Raw genomic sequence first — 20,599 nt, 5'->3', positions numbered from 1 at the left:
TCTCATAACCTAATAGACAAATAATAGATAAATACAATTGTTCTCATTTTCAAGCAGAGGTAGTGAAGCTCAGAATTGTTTAGAAATTTGCCCAAGTTCAGACACTGAACTCATGTTAGAGAGGCAACCAAATCCAATTCCGTTTAAACTCATGTGGCAAAATGAACACATGAAATTGCTTCTAATTATACTATGATAATAAGAAATGATCCAGTATTTTCCTATATAAAAAAGCAATTCATATGCATCAGTAATCTTGAGGTCTTTTGGTAACATTTTTTCTCACTATTTTACTGCTTTTTATTGATTCACCACTTGTTGGTTGAATCCTTTGATCCACTTTTTCAAGAAGGAAAATGAATTTCACTACTACCAGACTCTGGTTCTTCATGTAATCAGTTATTTATGGTTGTGAAATGCTGTCCTGAGACTTAGATGGTAAATCTGTCTTAATAAGTACTATTGTGTCATAACAGAACTTTTGTTAGCAAACAGTGTGGAAGGTTTGGGGTAAATCCTGGAATGGGTCGCGGGAGGCATAAATCCAGAAATGCATTCACGAATAAGCCTGAGAGGAATAATAACTCCAGCAAAAATGAGAAACTCAAACATTAAAGCAATGTGTTAAACATTTACCATATGATAGAGCTGAGAATTATTAGGAAGTTTAACCAAAGGACTTTGCCAATGAATGACAGACGGACTTAATTGAGGCAATGAAAACACAGACAGTATTAGTGAAATGGTGGACTCACCTACAAGAATTCACATGTGGGTTCTGCAGCTAACTCTTACAAGAGCAGAGGCCTGCAATATCATGAAAATCAAACAGACACATTAAAGGGGATTGCTCTCACAAATGTATGAAATGCCAATTTGTATCCTTCCTCTTACAAGGACTGCAATATCCTCCCTGGTAAAATCCTGTCAGTTCCATTGGTAGGGTTTGTTACAAAGGTCTTATATCACTAGCCATTAAGATAGCTAACCATAAGCCTTGGTAACCTAAAAGATATATATATTCAATGTTAATGAAACAACTTCAAGTAATGAGGGAGTTCAACCAAAAGCTTCCAAATTTTTTTGGATCTGCCAGGTGGAACAAAAAGTTTTAAAGCACATCCTAGTCTCTCTGGGGCACTTAATTCAGAAAAATCCCTTCATAACAACTCTTCTATTTTTTTAAAAAAACTTTCTATTGTTATTTACCCTGTCAGGTAAAAAGTCATGCATCAAGAGACAGGTGGAATTGGTGACATTGATAGATATTTCCTCTAATTCAGTATTGATAATGTTAATGTAACATTGCTTTCAATAGACAGTTTCAATCACGCATGTATGTATGTTTAGAGATGTGACACAAGCAGGGAACCTGAGCTTACTGAAAGTTAAAGAATACATCAGATATTTGATTTTTGTCACTGCCTCTGGGAAAGAATTCAGAAGCAACCCTTCAGCCAATGGTAGGTAGGTTCCTAGAAACTTCAGTATTGGGGAATTCATTGTAAGGATGAATACAGATCCACATACAGAAATGAAACTTACTAATAGATGTGCCCATCTGAGGACCAGCTGGAGGGAACTGTTTTTTGCCTGGTCACCGAGGGACTCTGAAACAATAAGCTTTGGTAGTAAAATAACAATAACAACAAAATAGCTTATGCTTGCATATTTTCCAAGTAACAAATAGTGTCCTAAATAATTTAATCCTTACAATCACGTTATTAGGTAGTTACTACAATTATCTTCATTTTGCAGGATAACTTAGAAACTTAGAAACAAAAGGTCAATAACTTTTCCCTGGTCACACATCTAATAAGAGATGACACAGGCAGTCTGAGCCCATGTTCTGATCCAACACATGCTACTACTTTTTCGTAGTTGTTTTTTAATATAGGCAACCAACACACATTACTAAAAATGTGAGAAAATGAGAAAAGAAACTATTGTGCTACTAACCTCACATAACTGTCATTAACCTTTTGGGATATTTCCTTTTGATCATATTTATATGCATACATCATATCAGAAGTATTTGCCATGTTGCTAACAGGGTTCAGAATGTTCATTTTTTAATACCTGCAAAATATCACTCAGACCATGTATACTGCACTTATTTAGCAAATGTTAGCTATTTAGGTTGCTTCCAAAAGCCTAAATAAAGCAGGTTAAAGTGCATGTGGAGCCACGCAGTCTGGTTCAAATCCTTGCCTCTCTATGCACTAGCTATATAATCTTGAGCAAGTTACTTGACTTCTCAATGTTTCAGTTTTCTTATCTGTAAAATGAGCATAGTAATGTTAACTAGCACCATAGATTGTTGTGAGGATTAACCTGCATTAATTGAAATAAAGTATTTAAACATTGTCTGTAGATAGTTATTACTATCATAAATAAGTCTGTAGTGAATATCTTCATACATGAGGCATGTGCATTTAAAAACTTACTTCCTATGGCACATTCCCAGAGATAAGATTACTGGGTTAAAAGACATAAATAATTTTTGTTCAAATAATGGATTCACATTGTCAAAGTATTTCCAAAAAGTGGTATATAGGTTTACATGCCACCAGTTACATGACAGAAATCATTTTCCAATACACCTTTTCTGACTTTGTTAGGTATTAACATCAAACTTTCTACTGCTCATAAGTATGTTTCTCAACAATTTCTAATCTGCTCATATATCCACCTATTGAGTTTTTAACTTCAGTTAATTTTTCAGTTCTGGAATTTTCACTTGATTCTTTATCACAGTTAACAGTAATCTCCTGAAATTTTCTATCTCCTTATATAATTTTTAAAAGATATCATAGATATTTTAAAATTTATTACTCCTATATCTGGATCTCCTCTAGCTCTGTTTTCAGTCATTTTTTCTTGTCTTCTGGTATGCCTGGTAATTTTATTGAATGCCAGACATTGTGTATGAAAAATTGTAGAGATAATTTGGACCTCTGGAAGATCATCTCTTCTTTAAGTGATGTTTTACTTTAGTTTCTGACAGGCAGTTAGGATCTCTCTTAAATTCTTTGCTCTCAAGCCCTCTCCACTGTGGAGCTCTCCAGTGCTTTTAAACAAATGTTTGGTAGATTTTATTCAACTTTTCTATTGTTCTACTTGTCCTTATAGGATGAGCTGATCTAAATGTAGCAGCTGAAAGTGTAAGTCCTTGACATCAATTTTTAAATGAGTAAGTCTAAATATAACACATTTTTTCATTCTATTGTATATTCATTTGATTATTATTAAGGCTGGATTTTTATGTGCTTGCAAATGTGTTATATTTCATATTTTATGAAATGTGATTTCATTCTTATCTCATATATTAGGTATGAGTTTGTATGAGCTCTTGTGAAATAATCATATCAACCCTTTGTTATTATGTTCAAATAATTGCAATTGCACCTAGGCGACTGTTTGCTTGCTACACTGTTGTTTTAACATAATCCAGTGTTTAATACAATCAAGTCTATTTTACTGTTCACTTTGCAATTTTGTTACAATGCTTTAAGCCTATAAAATAAAGTCTCATTAGACTTCCTAAGGTTTGAGCTTGGGTAATGCATTTTATGTATATAATGAGTGTAAAAGCTGATTTTTTTCCAAACTGTTAGTCCATATATTACAAAACATTTTCCCTCTCCTTTAATTTGTGGCCATTACCAAATATTTCATTTTTATATATAATTTATTTGCCCACATGTTTTGCCTCATTAATATATTTATTTTGGTGCCAGTATGGTTTTAATTATTATAACTTTATATTTTAATATTTGATAAGAATAGTCACTCATTATTCTTCTTTCTCAAAAATTGTACTTCGCTATTCTTGACTACTTTTTCTTGTAGAGTTATAATGAATCAAATTCCTCTCACCACTACCTCAAAAAGTAAAAAATGAAAAGGAGATTGTTATTATATTTCCATTAAACTTGGGAAATAATTAATAATATAAAAATATTATCCTTCACACTTGAAACCAGTCTATGAATTTTTTTTTATCTCTTTTAAAAGTTTATGTGTGAGTTAATGATTGCTGACATTTACACTGTTGACTTTTGTTAATGTTTGTATGTTTTAATATTTTACTAATTATTGTTTATTTAGGTTTTCATTGACTACTTTGGGGTTTTACACTATAAAAATATTTTTTCAATACATAATGTTGTATCTCTTTTTTTCATTCTATGTAGCTTTTCTTTCTTTGGTTGTTTTATTACATTGATCAGAGTTTTATAAATACTATTAAATGATATTATTAAGGTAAAATCATTATAGCAACTTCCATCCCATCTTGTTATAAATATGTACATTTTCAGTATTCTGAACTAATTTTGATATTAATAATTAGGATACAATATTATGTTGAAAAATATTTTATTTTTTCTATTTTCACCATTTTATCAGGAACAGATAGTAAATTTTCTCTTCTGCTTTCAAAAAACCTATTAAATTAATAATTTATTTCTTATTTAACCTACTGATATAAAGTACTTCAGTTGTGAAGCTCCTAAATTTGCAAACTTTTGTACTGCTTGGATACATATTATTTTGTTGTGGTAAATAATACTGTATTTTAAAAACAGAATGTACAAATTATTTTTTATTTGAAGTTATTTAATGCATAATCTTTCAGCACTATTATTCCTTCAGTAGAATGACATTAGTAACAAGTATAAAATAGTCCCTTTTGTCATGTTTACTGTTTTAGAGTATTTTTGCCAAAAATTCTGTCCTGTTTGATATTCATATTGTATTTTTGATTTGGACGTGAACATGTTAGGCTGGAAAACACTTTGCCATTAAAAAATATTTCTGTGTCCTTTTTCTTTAAGTATGACTTTTTTAAGCACCATCAAATCATTAGACTTTCATTTTAATTTAATCTAAGGATCTTTCCATTTGAATAGGAAAATTTAAGCCATTTATACTTGTCATAATTTTTAAGCTTGATTGAACTTAAACTTTCTTCTCTTAAATCGTTCGTTATTGTTGTCTTTCCATTTTGTCTTTTGAATGGACTATGTTTGTCTTTTTATCTTTGATAATTATTTAGAAAATAGATATCCTGCTTTCAATTCAACTAGTGCCGACACTAAATTGTCTACAACTATACTTACATGCATTCTTATTTAATGACTTGAAAATAAAGCAACAATGCTGCTTCTTCTAATGCTTTTATTTCCTTCCTCTCCTCTTTCCACATTGTGATCACTAGGTATAGATGCTTTATTTAAAAATGTAAAACCCTCCAGGATTATTTTATTGAAAACATTGCTCCCTTAGTAAAAAATATCTAGCTATCAGCATCAATTCCCAATTCACTTTGATTTCACTATATTTCACTTATTTTGTCTTTTCCCTCAATGCTTAGTATTAATCTTTTTTACTGGAATTTCTTATTCTTGAGTTTTTATACTATCTCACCTCTCAGTGATCTGGATAATATTTCTCTACAATTTTTGCAGAAAAGACTTTTGGTTGTTATATTCTCTGATACCTGGAAGATTTTGTTATTCTGTTGCTTTTATGCATAAGTTGATAATTGGGTAGGCATAAAACGTTTTATGGAACAACTCCATTTCTACATAAATAGCTGTAGTTCCAAATATACCATCGTGTTAAAACTAATACTAGCTGGTACAATGAAAATGATGTAGCTTAGTGCATCAGTGGTGTTATCTCCAATTCCATTTGTAAAATGTCAGCAAGTAGAAGTGATTGAACTCTCATAAGGAAACAACCAGACTTTCTAGTATACTTCAAAGTTGTTTCTCCTAAAATTATGTGGACATTTACCTGTGTTCTTTAAAAAGTTCTTGCTCTATATAAGAAAGATGAAGGCAATCTACAAAAGCATATATGTTTTTCCTTCACATGTGCTTTAAGACATTTTCTTTGTCCTAGAAATTTAAAAATTTATTTATTTATGTCTTGCATTCCTTAACTTTGCTCAAAAGAAACCCAACAATGTCAGTGTAGTTGTTACATATGGAAAGTTTTCTTTTATTATAACTGAAGTTTTTACTTCTTATCCATCTGCTCTATTTTTAAAACCCTCATTATTTTATCTATAAATTCAAGAAAAGAATGTTTATTTAACAATAATAGTAAATACTATATGTTAAGCTATCTCTTTGGGGTTGGGTAACAAGATGTGTATTGCCATTAAGTAGCCCACATTCTAAATTAGAGTTCGATAATTGGTCATCTAATTACCTTTTATCCATTTAACTCTATTCATTTCCTTGGATGTTTAGACTGGTTATGAAATTTTTCCTCTATATCTTTGATTTCTATTTCTGCAGAATAGAAGTTTCATCTAGTACATTTTTTCATTTGGTTATAATCTATTCTTATTTTCATCTGTTCTTGTTTAATTAAAAACAATATAGTCTCTCCTACTATATTGTTATAATTACATTCCTAAGAACATTCATATTATCAAATTGGTATTATAAAAACAATTATTTCCAGAGGAAAGGGGGCTAGGGGCCAAAGAGTTTCAAATGCATAACAATAAAATAATTTTACTACAATCTCAACAATAAGTGTGTTTCTATATCTCTAAATGTTTTTTAACGGAAATTACAACTAATGAATTGGTCTACAAAAACAAGTATATATAATTCTAAACATTACTGATCAAGTAATGGAATACCTACAACATAAAATAAGATCAGACCTTAGATAAGAAGTTTCCAGGACCATAAAATAAATTACATCAGCTTGTGACTGCCCATGGTAAAGACTGTAACAGTAATTGAGCAACTAGTCATTCAAATAAATGTATTCCCATTTTATTTTTTTATGTAATAACTTCATTTCTACATGGATAATTCTAGTTCTAAATATGCCATCATGTTAAAACTCATAACTGGTAAAATGCAAATGATGTATCCTAATGTATCATTGGTGTTATCTCCAATTTCATCTATAAAATCCTCAGGAAGTAGAAGTGATTGAACTCTCATTTGAAAACCACCACAGTTTCTGGTACACTTCATGTACTGGGAGATGTTAATTGCTCCACCTCCAAAAGCTGCAAGGAGACCCCATGAAGTGGGAACCCAAAAGGAAAAGAACCCATGCTTTCAATGTGCTTCCATGAAATTCTCCTTTTCCTGTAAGCTCACAGAGTCAGCTTCTGGCACTTACAACTAAAAAACAAAGGAGAAAACAGAAAAGATCAAAGAAAAAATACCTGTTTGGTGCTAACATACTTCAAGTCACCCATGCACTAGGCTCAAGAAGCCATCAGAAGGGAAGTTTTTTATGTTTGACCATTAAAATGCAGAAATAAAATTCTGGCCAGGAGCAACTTTGTCTCTGTTAGCAGAGGAAACTCTCAAGATACTTCAAGGTCAGCAACACAGAAAACCATATGATAGGGTTTGGCTGTGTCCCCACCCAAATCTCATCTCGAATTTTCACATGTTGTGGGAGGAACCCGGTAGGAGGGAATTGAATCACTGGGGCAAGTCTTTCCCATGCTGTTCTCATGATAGTGAATAAGTCTCACAAAAAAAGAGGAGTTCCCCTGCACAAGTTCTCTCTCTTTGCTGGCTGCCATCCATGCAAGACATGACTTGCTCTTCCTTGCCTTCTACCACAATTGTGAGGCTTCCCTAGCCACGTGGAACTGTAAGTTCAATTAAACCTCTCTTTTGTAAATTGCCCAGTCTCAGGTATATCTTTATCAGCAGTGTGAAAACAGACTAACACACCATAGGGCCATGTTAGCGAGCAAACTGGAATTGAAGAAGCAAACCCTCCATCCCTTCCAATAACTAAAATAGTTTTATTTCTTATATTTTTATTGTTGACAGTTTTCTTTTCAGATGATTCTGAAGTTTTTAAAAAGTAATTCAGTAGTTCATCTACTGAAACTCACTTTGTGTCTTTCTAGAGTCCCCTAAATTTGAATCTTAAAACATGCATATTAGGATAAAAAAGCAGCTTAAAAACAGTTTTGTTAAATAAGTCTATTTGTTAATTCAATGAATGATTTTAAAAATTAGCTTCATTGTTTTTTAATTTACCATCTGTTAACTCAATAAATATGAGTTCTTAAAGTTATCCTAATTGTCTTGGAATTTGCTGTTTTTGAAGTTGATTAAAATTATTTAAATTAATTTTATTGTATATCCAGACTAGAACAAATCATGTCTGGATTTGAATAGATCTTGGCTAATAATTTATAAATAAATGTGCCCATTTCCACAATGAACCATCTTTGTTTATGGCCCTTAATATGTATTAGTCAATATGTAGACATGCAGAGAAGAGATGCTGATATCAGATAATCAAAGAAGTAAAAAACCAACACAACAATAATTGTTGCCATTAAAAACTGTGACCAAATGCAAAATTTTTGTGAACTCTGTCTCATGTCTAATGAAGAGGAAATGTAGAGTGGTCATCAACTGTGATGCAATTTCTTTTCACTCCACATTACAAGAGATGAAAGAATATGCTATGTGTCTTTAAACATCATCCTGCCTCTGGTCACAGTTTATTGGAATAAGGGTGGTCACTGGACCCAAGCAGGCCAATCAGACTCTTCCCTGAGAATTGTGAAAGACAGGAAGATGGTCTTTTCTCAGGGTGGATTGACTGAAGATTGCTCAAGAACAATTGGAAACCATGATTCACTGTGTGAACTGAGGAGGCAGGGAGCTGGACTACTAAGAGGAAGAAGACAAAGATGAGATATGGAGAGAAAGAACTGATTTGGTTCCCTACAGCACTTCAATAGTTCTTCTATTCCTTTTTTTTTTTTTTTTTTTTTTTTTTTTTTGAGACAGAGTCTCTCTCTCTCACCCAGGCTGGAGTGTAGTGGCGCAATCTCGGCTCACTGCAACCTCCGCCTCCCAGGTTCAAGTGATTCTCCTGCCGCAGCCTCCCAAGTAGCTGGGACTACAGGTGTGTGCCACCATGCCCAGCTGAGTTTTGTATTTTTAGTAGAGATGGGGTTTCACCATGTTGGCTGGGATGGTCTCAATCTCCTGACCTCATGATCCGCCCACCTCAGCCTCCCAAAGTGCTGAGATTACAGGCATGAGCCACTGTGCCCAACCAGTTCTTCTATTCTTAAGGCTCCACTGCATCCCTGATTTTGGATTGCATGAAAATTCCCAATGTGCTTTGCTTAAGCTCACAGAGTCAGCTTCTATCACTGCACTGCAGCCTGGGTGATAAGAGTGGGGCCGTCTCAAAAACAATAAAACAAAACAAACAAAAAATTTGAACTAAATGCACAAGAGAGGAAATCTTTCTAGTAGTAATGTTTGTTTAAATAGGAATTTCCAGACATCACTTCTCACTCTGCTTTTCTTTAGATAAACATAACTTTTAAATTTAATTAATCATAGAAACGTGGTCTTGCTATGATGCCCAGGCTTGACTTGAACTCCTGAGCTAAAAGGGTCCTCCTGCCTCAGCCTCCTGAGTAGCTGGGACTATAGGCATATGCCACTGTGCTGAGTTTTACATTTTAACATGTAATGTACCTATTTTTTTATTTTATGGTTATTGTTTTCTATGGCTCATAAGAAATTTTTCTCTATCTACAACTTACCTTATGTTTCCCTATAAAAGCTTCATACTTGGATCTATAATCGATTGCAAATGAATTTTGCATATGGTATGATATGGATAAATGTTGTTGTGGTTTCCCAAGTGGATATCTATTTATTCCAGCATTATTTGTTGAAAACACTTCTTGCTACACATTGGATTACTGTGGTGAAGGTAACAGTGGGGCGAGGGTATGGAAAAGCCATCTGAAACTAAACTAATGACTTAATACTAAAATGAAGAGGTGGACATTTTATTTTTATTAATTGTATTAATGAGCTTAAGGAAATGATAGCAGCTTCTTCACTCAATAAAAATGGGGGTTAATAATTCATTCACCAGAATTTGCTTCCATGAACTCACATGTAATACACCTAAGACCTATCTGATAACTAAGTCAACTCATTTTTTTGTTCCATACTGTTGCCTGCTTACCCCTTTTCATTATCTGTATAGTGTGTATCCATTTATGTTTCAAACATTAATGGGAACAAGGCATGCTGGGATCCAGGCTGGGGCTGTATTCGTTAGATGAATACATTTGTCCAAGATTATTAAATAAACACAAACTGATAACCAAATCAAGGCAAGATTCAATTGCTGGTCCTGCTTGTTTCTTTGTCCCATTTTGTTTTGTACTAGGGTTTTGTCTTTTCAATTGCATCAACCAACTTCCAGATTATCTCATGAAGATCCTGGAGTAGTAATATTATTGTATGTCTGAGATGACTTCAAAGTGTCACCTCAAACATACAATAATGATTTTGACTGATTCTCAAAATCCACTGATTCCCATAGCATAAGTCACAGATCACTTGCACATACATTACCTTCATAGCTGATATGGTTTTGCTCTGTGTCCCCACCCAAATCTCATGTCAAATTATAATCCCCACGAGTTGAAGGTGGGACATGGTGGGAGGTGACTGGATCATGGGGGTGATTTTAATGGTTTAGCACCACCCCCCTAGTGCTGTCTCAAGATTTGATGATATCTGATGGTTTAAAAGTGTGTGACGGTTCCTTGTTTGCTCGCTCTCTTGCTCTCTCTCTCTCTCTCTCTAGTGCTGCCATGTAAGACATGTCTTGCTTTCTCTTCAACTTCTGCCATGATTTTAAGTTTCCTGAGGTCTCTCCAGCCATGTGGAACTGTGAGTCAATTAAACCTCTGTTCTTTATAAATTACCCAGTCTCAGGTAGTTCTTCATAGTGTGAAAACGCACTAATACAATAACACACGTGGAAAATATTTAATATTTGCCCCAAACACTGAGGTAAATAGGTGAGGCACCTGGCACTGGGACTGTGACCATCTTAGGTCCTTCTCAGACCCTGCTTTATCACCTTGAGGGCTGAATGTCTCAATGTCTTAGAATACTGGTTATATTTTTGTAACATTTTTGGATCATTCATCTCTAAATACATCTTAAAAATGCTCAGTAGTGGTAGGAGATCTATAGTTTTGGCTAAAAAACATCCATTTTCCTTATTTCTAAAAAAATTAATTCCAATTTGTCTTTGAGAACCATCCCACCTTCATGTCCAAGCCCACATGGTTTGAGTAGAGTGACTGTACTCCCAAATCCAATGTGGGCATTTGACTCAAGGCTGCTGAGGAGTGAATCATAGGTGCTGACCATGCTGATGAGTGCAGGTTTGGGTACCTGACATAATCTAATACAGTCAAGTTGGGCGTAGTTCTTTAGCTGGAAAATTAAGGAAAAGGAATACTCTTTGTGCTGGGGTTTCATGTCAGAAGAATGGAAGCTAGGAGAAAAGGCAGATTAAGAATGAAGTTCTTAAAAATGAACTCCTTAAAGGAAAAACCAGACTAAGAATAAAGTTAAAAGAGAAGAAAGTATAACCAAAAGATGGCTGATGACATTATTTGAACAGCTAGATCTAAATATGCCTTAAGTAGTCCTTGCATTGTATTTTCCAATTTATGTGCAGGGAGGGGAAGAGAGGGGGACAAAAAATGAAGCAAAATAAAAAATAAAACCTTCCTTTTTAAATTGGATTTTTGCTTCTTACAACCCAAGCCCCAAATCCATGTGGATTGCTGAATAGCATCTGGTTCTACCAAATCTGAATTTCTGGGCATGGACTCAAAGAACCTGCATTTTAAACAAACACTCTATTTAATTCCTTACACACTAAAGTTTAAGTTTAAGATCACATCTTTGTTTTGTGGCTGAGGAAACTGAGACTTTAACAAAGTGTCTTTCCCAAGATCATTCAACATTATCTATTTATTCAAGGTGTGGAGGATTATCAGTGAAAAGGACAAAAATCTCTCCCTTTATGGACATTAATAAGCCAGCTGGTTAGTAACAGAATGGGAAATAGAATTCAGTTCAGCTATTTTCTTTTTTATGACTTGATTTCCCTAAGGTTATGCTCTAATAATTTTCTTCTTTACCCTAACACATTTCTGGTTTAAAATCTGAACATTTAAATGGCAAAGATTCTACACTTGGGCAGCATTCATAGCACATAAAAACAGGAGGTACTTACACAGTTTTGAGGTAAATGTAACTAGTGTATATGGTGTGGTAAGTGTAAGCATTTCCACCAACCTAATAAAGGAGAGAGCGCAGCAGAAGGAAGACAATGCAGTTCCCATTCTTCCCCCCAAAGTCCCAAGTGGCTGAAAGATCTTTTAAGACTCTTGTTTTTCTTTAAAATTCATGCAAAATGCTACAGTTAATTCCATTATATGTGTGACTGTTTCCATAAGAAAATAATTTCTAAAATCCTCAAGTAAAAAATAAATATTCCAAAAATAGAAGCCATAATTCTCCTTTGGCTTGTGTACCCTCAGCACAACATCATGTCATCCAGGAGTAAGTACTTATATCCCACTTACATCCTAGTAAATTCATTTTTCTATTCTGAAGCACTGTGCATCTACTAACCCCATCTACTAACTGTTAGCATCCCTGTAACATGGATGAGGAAACTGAGGCATAAAGAAATTAGGAGATTTGCTCTAGGTCACATAGGTAGCAACTAATCGAACTAGGATTAGAATCCAGACAGTTGGACACCTAAAGTGGCTTTGCCTAGATATATTTATTTACTCCAAAGTTCACGTAAAATATAATTTGCTCATACTGCCCCTTCATATTCAAAACTCACAGAACACATAAAATGGATGATTTTTATTGGTTATAAGTTAGACAAGAAAACTCAAGAACGCTGACTTTCTTTTAGTCAAGAAGATTAAATAAAATTTGTAATCTGTAGAGCCAAGTTGTCAAGAACTTAAAGACCTGATGGCCCAGTGAATTGAATGACTTTTAATATGGATGTATCCATGGGACCAAATCTACAAGAAAATGGTCAGCATGTGTTATGAAAGGATACCTAGTATTTCTAACATTTTAATGGTTATAGGAAAGTGTGGGGTAGTGCTGCATATTTCTGACTATTGAGTGGAAGGCAAGTCTGGCATCAAAGCAAGAGAGCAGCTAGGAAGAGTAAGCAATGAGTGGACTCAATTAAAAAATAACAAAAATTAAATATCCTCAAGACAGTCCTTAGGCACATGGCTATGGGATAGGTTGAGATAAAAGAGACAATAGTCTTCCTTTATTTGAGGTTTATCTTCTGGAGTTTCAGTTACCTGAGGTCAACTGCAGTCTGAAAATAGGTGAATACAGTGTAATAAGTTAACTTTGAGAGAGAGAGAGAGACCATAGTCTCTTTTATTACAGTGTATCATAACTATTCAATTTTATTATTAGCTATTGTTAGTAAAATCTTACTGTGCCTAATTTATAAATTGAACTTCATCACAGGTATGTATGTATAGGACAAAACAGTATACATAGGGTTCAGTACTATCCAGTTTCAGGTATCCACTGGGGATCTTGGAACATATAACTTGCAGATAAAGAGTGGCTACTGTTCTCCAATGGGTATAAACACTTTGACCTTCAGTAGAAATACACATGCAAAAGCTATACAAAATTTGTCTGCAGGTCAAAACTAGCTTAAAGAATAACAGTGTACATTAAAATATGGATAAGTTGATAACATTTAATATTCAATTTTTCATATAAATCTAAATTTCCTGCTTTTCTTTGGAGAACGGAAGATCTGACATTTGGCATCAATGGCATTTACTATCCCATTTGGACAGAGGATATATTCTTCACATTGCCATAGCCGCACCACTGCTTATGGTCTTAACTAGGTCTGCTTTAGTCAGGTACATCCATGCATGGCCCAAGGTAGACATAAGAGTTTGCAATTCCTGATGTATGGGATAATGTCCAAACTCTAGAGAATGTCTGCAAGGCCCTTCAGAATTTTTAGCCTTTACAAAGACCCCATGTGCCAGCCTCACTGAATTCCTTACAATTCCATAAACAATAAGCTTTGTCATGTTCAGTGTCTTTGTCATGTTCAGTGTCTTAGTCTCCCTGCTTGAAATATCCTCTCTCTACCTCCTCTTTCTGCCTGGAGAAATCTCACTTATCCTCAAGACTTAGTTTAAGTGTCAATTCCTTTACTTTTCTAAATCCTGCCAGCTAGCTCTTTGCTTCTTTCTAAGTGTTCACATAACACTTTGTGATTCTATTAGCATTATAATGACTTCTTATTCTGTCTGCCCAATCGGAAAATGTGTTTCTTGAAGAGGAGAACTCTTAATCATCTCCACAACCCCAGTCCATAAAAGAGTTCCTGGCTTCTACTAGGTAAAAAATGAATATTTACTGAATGAAAAAAAGTAAGATAAATGAATGAATGAAGGATTTTTAAAATTTGTGTTACAAGATCATATAAGACATTTGACGTTCACAGCAAGGGAAGTAGCTACTCAAGACCAAATTTCAAATTTTGATAATGATCATGACATTTTCAGATAATAGTTGTTTAAAATGCCTATTTATTATACCCTTGCCAGGAAAATAAGTCCTGAGAAAACAGAATGTATATAATATTAGTAAATATAAAAGAGTGACATAAAAACAAACCACACTTTGTTAGGGGTTCCAAGGGTACAAGAGGTTGTAGTGGTGCATTCAAAGAGACAGTAGAGAGTAAAAGAAGTCATACAATGTGTTGTGGGAAGTCAGGGACCCTGAGCGGAGGGACCAGCTGGAGCCATGCCAGAGGAATGTAAATTGTGAAGCTTTCATTTTAATATGGACACATATAAGTTCCCAAAATTAATATTTTTATAATTTCTTACACCTGTCTTTACTGCAATCTCTGAACATAAACTGTGAAGATTTCATGGACATTTATCAGTTCCCAAAATTAATACTTTTAAAATTCTTATGCCTGTCTTTAATCTCTTAATCCTGTTATCTGTGTAAGCTGGGAATGTCCATTACCTCAGGACCACTATTGTGTTAAACTGTACAAATTGATTATAAAACGTGGGTTTGAACAACATGAAATCAGTGCACCTTGAAAAAGAACAGAATAACAGCGATTTTCAGGGAACAAGGGAAGACAACCGTAAGGTCTGACTGCCTGCAGGGTCAGGCAAAAAGAGCCATATTTTTCTTCTTGCAGAGAGCCTATAAACGGACATGCAAGTAGGAGAGATATCACTAAATTCTTTTCCTAGCAAGGAATATAATATTAAGACCCTAGGAAAAGAATTGCATTCCTTGGGGGAGGTCTATAAATGGCCACTCTGGGAGTATCTGTCCCATGCAGTTGAGGTAAGGACCGAGATACACCCTGGTCTCCTGCAGTACCCTCAGGCTTACTAGGATTGGGAAACCCCAGCCCTGGTAAATTTGAAGTCAGATTGGTTCTCTGCTCTCGAACCCTGTTTTCTATTAAGATGTTTATCAAGACAATACGTGCACCACTGAACATAGACCCTTATCAGGAGTTTCTGATTTTGCTTTGGTCCTGTTTCCTCAGAAGCATGTGATCTTTGCTCTGCCTTTTGCCCTTTGAAGCATGTGATCTTTGTGACCTACTCCCTGTTCATACACTCCCTCCCCTTTTGAAATCCCTAATAAAAACTTGCAAGTTTTGCGGCTCAGGTGGGCATCACGGACCTATTGATATGTGATGTCACCCCTGGCAGCCCAGCTGTAAAATTCCTCTTTGTACTCTTTCTCTTTATTTCTCAAGACTGGTTGACACTTAGGGAAAATAGAAAGAACCAATGTTGAAATACTGGGGGTGGGTTCCCCCAATAACAATGTTTTCCTCTAAGCTGGGGGCTACTCTGGCAGTGTTTGCCCTAAAAAAAGGAAGACTTGGGCCATAAAGTGGCAGGAAGAGACGGTTTAGCTGGCAGGTTATCATAAGGACAAGGATTACTACCAGAATTGTAGTCCACAGAATTGTGCACCACAGCTGTCTACTCTTGGGTACAAGATAGGCTGCACTATCTGACCTCCTTGTAATGATTCCTTGGAGCCACACAACTAATCCTGGTTAATTCTTTGTGAGGCCATATGATGTGTGTCATTGCTGGGCCATAGCATTTAAATGTCAGCATGAAATCTTCCAGAGTGATCTTTATTTTTGCCATAACAACATGAAACATTCAAGATGGTGACTATTTCATTAGCCAGGGATCTAGAGTGACAGACATGGAACAGACCAGCTAAACTGCAATGGATTTAAAGCATAACCAAGAAAACAACATTTGCTGTTATAGGCCACTAAAAAATTGGAATTGTTACTCTAGTACGACAATGTCTATCTTGACTGATAAACAGATTTGTTCTGTTTGGCTGCCACTGGCAGGACGAAGACTAATGGTTGGAAGTTTCAGGGAGACTAATTCTGCGCAATATAAGGTAAAAACAAAGTACATAAAGATAGAATCTCACTTGCACAATATATAGTGAACTCTACTCTCTGGTAAGTAATGTATAGGTAAAAATCCTTGCTTTAATGGTGGTAAGTAGTAAGTTCCCTTTCACACCCAAAATGTCTGCATTGAATGGCCTCTAAAGATTTGATGGAACAAATTAACTTTAAAAATACCTTCCAACCTAGAGCTTTAGGATCTCTAATTCCTCTGGTCTTAAAAGAATAGAAAAATGTGTGTGTGTGTGTGTATTTTTTTTTTTCTCAAGTATTTCTTCAATTCAAACCACTAACTGATCCATTGTCTTTTCACATTTCGATGTCATTTTTCCAGCAAATAAGTTCTTTCAAGGTCAATGCTGTTTTATCCTTTCCCTTGATGTTTCTACTAATGTTTAGTAGGCAATATTTTATTGTCTATTCTTTTAAGGAAATAACCAGTATAGCTTTTGATACCAGCTACTGTTATTGGCCATTTGATATGTTCCAGATTTGTCTTTCAATCATTTAAGTTAGATTTGGACTTGCTAAAAAAATCTAGTAGCACAACTATATTATTGCATTAGCTCATTCGAGGTGCTATAACAAAGTATCTTGGACTGGGTAATTTATAAGCAACAGAAATTTATTGCTCACAGTTCTGGAAGCTGGGGAGTCCAAGATTACAGCACCAACATATTCGGCGTCTGGTGAAGGCTCACTCCTTGCTTCACAGATGGCACTTTTATTGCTGTGTCCTCACACAATGGAAGGGGCAAGGTAGCTAGATTCAGCCTGTCTTATAAAGGCACTCCTCCTACTCATGAGGGTTGGAGCCTTCATGACTTAATCACTTCCCAAAGGCCCTACATCTCAATACTATCACTTTTGATATTAGGTTCTAACACATGAACCCTAATATTGGGGGAACACTAACATTCAGACCATAGTAACTAACCAAATAACTTCCAGATTAAATACCCCTTTCTTCTGAAAAAGGGTCTTAGCCTTGTGCTATGAAATCTGTGGCCAACTACAATATTTTATTAACATCTTAATATTTAATAAATTCCTACTACGTGGAGGTGTAACATTTAAGAGCTTATCAAACTATGTTATTTAATGCACTGTACCCAGAATTACATAATTCTGTATTCTAATAGAGCCCATGAGCTCTCTATACAAGACTACTTGGAGGAAAAAGCAAATTCAAAAAATGGGGAGCAAAATGGTCTCTTGCTTCAACTCAGGGGAGCATATCATACTTTCAGTTATAGGGGCTTGGCTGATAACTTGGGGAAGCAGATGAGTATATAAGAGTGCAAGAAAGAAAACAAAACAAACCTTTTTTAAAAATTTCAAATTTCTGTTCAGCTTCATATCAGGCTTTCAGAATTGGAAAATCAACTGCCTGCTACCATAAATTACTGTTATGCAGTAATTAAATACTGAGAATGTATTTTTTTCCATTCCAAACCTGATATCTTTCTCAGACACAGATATTGTTACTGGTTAGGAAATTCAGCATTTTGGTAAATTAAGGCAGGAGGATTTAATGTCTCCTGGGACCTGTGGGGCAGAAAGTGATCCTAGAAGGAAAACATTTTACTATGTTTTCCTCATTATAATCGTTTATATCTTTTTGCTTTGCTTTACAGAACTAGGAGTTGTGGTGGGCACTTGTGTCTTTAAAAAGGAGGGTTGGTTCACTAAAAGAACCGTAATTCATAATTTTAAAAAATTCCTATATGTTTGGAATTATGGTCTCAGCATAAACTGATGATCAACTGAAAAAAGATGAATAAATTCCAGGGAATTCAATAACCATGGATACGGGGGAAAAGCAGCATGAATACATGCTGTATTCTCCTTTATTTAGAAAAACCACACAAAAATACAGCACAGTTGATGTGTTTGTTACCAGGGCTTGAAAGTCGAATCAACCACTGTGTAAAAGATAAAATAAGACTGCACGGATATCAGGATTTTCCCAGCGTGCTTTATTCATAGCCATCTGACACAACAGGACCTAACAGAGCTTTTAGGAAAAACTGAATTCTCAGCCCACAATCACTTTCCAGGAACTTCCCTGCAAACAGTGCTGTGCGCTGGCAGAATGGAAATCTTAGCAATCTCCCTCCTGCTTCCACAGTTCCCTCCTCTCTAAATAAAATTATTTATGGGGACTTAATGAGAGAGCAAGTCTTGTGTGAAAGGAATTCAAGAAAGTGCGGCTTCTAAAAATACACCTAGGCAGCTCTACAGTCCTTATTGTTACAACCTGACGTTTTGCAGTTCATGCCATGAACCTAACTACACTTCTTGCCAAATACACACACGCGTACAAAGAGGAGGAAAAGTAAAAACTATGTTTTCTCTTTCTGCAATCCCTTTAACTTTGAGTAAACAGTAGTAATTTTCTGTTGACATACTCAATGCAAATTTCCCAAAGGCTACACAATACAAAACAAAAGACCTGTTAGCTTCCTCAGAGCTGAGGGGAGGAGAGGCAGGGGGAGAGAAATAAAGTTGATGGAGCTCCAGTTTCTCCTAAGCCGGCTGTCTTGAGCCTCCAGTCACCCTAGTCTTTTTGTAGAGATATTTTGAGTTTCAGTCTCCACTTGGGAAGGTTCCTTGACCCCTTCTCTCCCAAGTCCCCTGTCAATAAAATCCTCATCTCTCCCGCTTTGCCCCCAGCTTTTTGGGGAAACTGGACCTTGCTTAGGCGTCTTGTTCCAGTGGGCTGAAAAGTACAGCTGGTGACGTGAGGATAAATATTTAAACAAATGGGCTGGGTCACAGCGTGGGGGTCTTCAAGAGAGGGCCTGCTCCTCCTTCCGCCACGTGCTCCTCACTTGGGGGGCAAGGCTCCTGGATAGGGGGCTAAGAGGGACGAGGGTGGCATGAAGGGAGATGGACAGACCAGGCTGTAAGTGAAGGAGGCCCTCTAGGAAACATCGTCTCGACCGAACATTGACAGAGAAAAAAAAAAAAAAATTGGCCCACATGCCCCTAGTGGGGAAGCATACACCCCACGCAGGCTGGGTTGGGGTGGGGGTGCTTCGAGGCCTCTCACCTGACTTCCTCCTCCGCCTGCACACACACTACAGTAACCCCCTCTACTCACCCCCCAAAACCCAGCCAAACAACGAACAACAAGAGGAAGCCGCAGGCGACAACAGGAGGGGTGCGCGTGGTGGGGGCCCCGGAGAGGTGAGGGGGCAGGGTTGGCGGGCGACGAGAACGGCGCCGCGCACCCCAAGCGCACCCCCAAGCGCCCACACTTACCCCTCGAGGCTGAGGGTCCTGTCTTCCGCGCCAACCCCCGTGCGCGCCCCCTCGCCCGCCCTCGCCCCTCCGGCCCGCCGCCCCCCACACCCCGGCCGGCGCGCTGGGAGGGAGCCCGGGAGCCGCGCGCAGCGGCGGCGGCGGCGGCGGCGGCGGCTCGGGCTCGGCTCGGCTCGGGCTTCAGTGCGCCTAGTGTAGCCAGCGGCCGCCGAGGCTCCCACCGCCAGGGGGAGAAGCCGGGCGGGCGCTAGGGAGGCGGGCCGGGCCCTGGCCGCCCCACTGGCCAGCCCGCGCCGCACAAGCTCCGAAGCGGCGGCTGCGCGGGGTCTGCAGAGCCCCCGGGCGCAGCGTGCCCGGCCCGAAGCGCCACGGCTGGATGCGCGTCCCGGGTGGCTGCGGGCTCCCGCGGGGGGCGCTCCGGCCGCTCCGGTGCGCCTCCAGACTGCGGGCGCCGCGACCGCCGAGCCGAGAGCAGCTCCCGCCGGCCCCTTCCCCCTCCCGCCCCCGCCGCCGCCCCCTCCCCCTTCTCCCCCCCCCCCGCCCGTTAACATCTCCTCCCTCCCCCTCCTTCCCTTCCTTCCCTTGGCCCCGCGCGCTCGCTCGCTCGCTCCTCGCCTCGCTCTCCCCTTTAAACGCCCACTTCGGATGGGGAAAGAGGACAACTTGAAGTCAAGTTGCAATTAACTTCCGCGGCAGCCGCAGCTCCGGCGGCGGCGGCGGCTGGAGAGGCAGAAGCCGCCGCCTCGGAAGTCCGACGCCGGCGCGCCCGCCCGGGGAGCCGTTCCTGGTTTCAGGCCCGCACTCGACAGCCACCGCCGCCCCCAACGTCCATGCCTGAGTGAGTTCTGCTCTTTTGCCTCCCTTTTCCCCTTGCTACTCTTACGGTTTTATTTGTCTCTCTTTTTCCGGAATCAAACCAAACTTCTCTGTAGCACCCACCCCGCGTCCCCTG

At 37.6% G+C, this 20,599-nt stretch overlaps 1 protein-coding gene and 1 pseudogene across 1 annotated transcript in view; one reads left to right on the top strand and one right to left on the bottom strand.

Moving 5' to 3' along the window:
• The window catches only part of LOC103241739 (UV excision repair protein RAD23 homolog B pseudogene), a 93,116-nt pseudogene extending 73,478 nt beyond the window's left edge, over nt 1-19,638 (bottom strand).
• A 743-nt stretch (nt 19,639-20,381) lies between these two features.
• SATB1 (SATB homeobox 1) overlaps nt 20,382-20,599 on the top strand; it is a 96,639-nt gene continuing 96,421 nt past the window's right edge. Inside the window, exon 1 of the mRNA XM_008009249.3 lies at nt 20,382-20,485. The gene's annotated coding sequence lies outside the window, so the exon portion shown is untranslated. The remainder of the gene's footprint in view (nt 20,486-20,599) is intronic.

This window comes from Chlorocebus sabaeus, chromosome 15, assembly GCF_047675955.1.
Source record: "Chlorocebus sabaeus isolate Y175 chromosome 15, mChlSab1.0.hap1, whole genome shotgun sequence".
NCBI lineage: Eukaryota > Metazoa > Chordata > Mammalia > Primates > Cercopithecidae > Chlorocebus > Chlorocebus sabaeus.
This window is presented reverse-complemented; position numbering and strand designations above follow the sequence as displayed.